This window comes from Corylus avellana, chromosome ca10 (assembly GCF_901000735.1).
Source record: "Corylus avellana chromosome ca10, CavTom2PMs-1.0".
NCBI classification, from domain to species: Eukaryota; Viridiplantae; Streptophyta; class Magnoliopsida; order Fagales; family Betulaceae; genus Corylus; species Corylus avellana.
Window position 1 is genome coordinate 13,904,002 of NC_081550.1, and position 3,138 is coordinate 13,907,139.

Sequence of the window (3,138 nt, forward strand, 5' to 3'; positions counted from 1 at the left end):
TATTGGTCAACAAAAACCTTTTTTTTTTTTTTTTTTTTTTGTAGTGAGAGTACCTTGAAGTGATGAAACAAATTCACACTTGTTACTTGGGAAAGAAATTTAGAAAACAAAAAAAGAAACAAAAACAAAGATAACCTAAACTTCGACACAAAAACTAACACAAATTGATTGGAGATTTTAACATGCATGATTCTTTATTTCATCTTTTTCTTGTCTGCAATCTTCCAACACATCATGCTTTTATAGTCATTCGCGACATCAAATGACTTACCCTTGTGGAAAGTATCAAGTTTGGATGGGTTTACCACAAGAAAGTCATTCTTCGATATTAAATGTGCATACTTGTGTGCCATCGGCAAGGGTTTTAATTTAACCTTCGGGACATTCTCACTTGACGGCAAAAGGTTGAGCTCATGAGGTGGCAATTCAATTATAGGCTTCCATACATTTACCTCTAATCCATGTGTAGAGTCCACACAAAAAATAAAATCACAAGAGTTAGTCAAGCAGTATTCTACAATGTGACCATAAATTAAGCACTCAATATATTTTCGAATCATAACAAATCAAACAAAGTAAGCATTTGATATAAACAAAAATCATAATAAGTCAAAATAAACTTGTCACACGAAATTATTCTCAAATTAAAAAGCATCCCCAAAATGTATAAATAAAAAAAAAAACATAGAAAAGAAATAACTTGAATATTAAGAATAAATCCCTAAATACTCAACAATAGTCGCATGAAGCCCTCTGCTTTGTAATTTTCTTTTCTATTATGCCGTAGGGGCTCTTCTCCCAGCCAAGACGGGCGTTGTGGCTCTTCTCCTTTTCAAAATAATAAGAATCCTTTTATAGAGGATTTGTAGTCGGTCTTGACCTTTTGTGTGGCATGTGGTGTCCAATTTCTTCTGGCCAAATGGACGATTTAATCCATTTGCAAAATAAACTTCTTTCTAAGATCCTAGGTGACGTAAGTCTAATGATTGACAATCTTGATCAAGGAATTACTTTGATACAATATAGGCTTTGTTGTTTGAGGGTACTTCTAGTTCTTGATGATGTGGATCAATTAGTCCAATTAGAAAAGTTAGCTGGAAAAGGTAATTGGTTTGGATTAGGAAGTAAAATTATCATAACAACAAGAGATAAAGATTTACTTCTTGCACACGGAGTTGATTCAGTATACCAAGTGAATAAGTTGGATCACAATGAAGTACTTCAACTCTTTAGTCAACACGCCTTTAAAAGTGGCAAACCTAATGGTGATTTTATGGAACTCACTGAACATGTAATAGGTTATGCAAGGGTCCTTCCACTGGCTTTAGTATTGCTGAGTTCGGATCTATCTAGTAAAAGCTTGCATGAATGGAAAAGTGCATTGGAGAGGTATAAAAGCATTCCTAATAAAAAAAATTCACAATATACTTAGAATAAGTTATGATGGGTTGGAGGACACTGTGAAAGATATTTTCCTTGACATTGCATATTTTTCAAAGGAGAAAAAGTAGGTAATGCAAGGAAAATACTAGACAAGGGTGATTTCTTTTCAGATTATGGTATAAAAGTGCCTGTGGATAAGTCTCTCATATCTATTGATGAGTTTGAGAGATTAACTACGCATGACTTGCAACAAGAAGTGGGTAGAGAAATTGTTCGACAAGAATCACCCAAAGAACCTGGCAAATGTAGTAGGTTGTAGTTTCATAAAGATGTTTCTAACAAATTATTAACAAATTACTCATTTTATTATTGGAATATATATAGTGACACATGTCGTCATTTTATTGGCTCTCATGTGGCACACTAACGGAATCCGTCAAGTGTTTTGATCGAATTTGACTGCAGGGAGCAAATTGTTACTTATGAAAAAGAAACTATTGTAAATTATAAAAGTTTTTTAACATTAAGTCTTAGCATACTTTTTTCTAGGACATGACGAATATCTTTATGAAACTACAACCTACTACGTTTGCCGGGTTCTTTGGGTGATTCTTGTCAAACAATTTCTCTACCCACTTCTTATAGCAAGTCATGTATAGTTAATCTCTCAAACTCATCAATAGATGTGAGAGAGTTATCCACAAGCACTTTTATACCATAATCTGAAAGGAAATCACCCTTGTCTAGTATTTTCCTGACATTACCTACTTTTCTTCTTTGAAAAAATATGCAATGTCAAGGAAAATATCTTTCACATTGTCCTCCAACCCACATAACTTATTCTAAGTATACAGTGAATGTTTTTTTTATTAGGAATGCTTTTATACCTATTCAATGCACTTTTCCATTCATGCAAGCTTTTACTAGATAGATTTGAACCTTGCAATACTAAAGCATGTGGAAGGCCCCTTGCATAACCTATTACATGTTCTGTGAGTTCCATAAAATCATTGTTAGGTTCGCCACTTTTAAATGCATTTCGACTGAAGAGTTGAAGTGCTTCATTGTGATCCAACTTATTCACCTGGTATACTGAATCAACTCCGTGTGCACGAAGTAAATCTTTATCTCTTGTTGTTATGATAATTTTACTTCCTAAGCCAAACCAATTACCTTTTCCAGCTAACTTTTCTAATTGAACTAATTGATCCACATCATCAAGAACTAGAAGTACCCTCAAACAGTATAGCCTATATTGTATCAAAGTAATTCCATGATCAAGATTGTTAATCATTAGACTTTCGTCACCTAGGATCTTAGAAAGAAGTTTATTTTGCAAACGGATTAAACCGTCCATTTGGCCGGAAGTTTCTCTAATGTTTTCAAGAAAACAACTACCTTCAAACTGTGTGTCAATTGAGTTGTAGGTGGCTTTGGCAAGAGTTGTTGGGTGGTCCCTCTTATGTGGGGACCACATGGACTACAACAAAACAAATATTTTTGGTTGTAGTAGAATTCTAACACACTATACGTGTGTTTATGAGAGACAAAAAGAGGAGAGAAATAAGTAGGAGAAAGGAAAGAGTACGGCGCAGGGAGAGAAAGAAAAAGAAAAAGGAGAAAAAAAAAGGGTTTCACCTATTCACATCTGTAAGAGATTGGAGGTTCGTCTGTGGTTCGATCTTGATGTAATTTTAGAGTGTTGCTTTCGACGACGAGTGCTACGTATTAACTGGTGTCGATCGTTGGAATTCC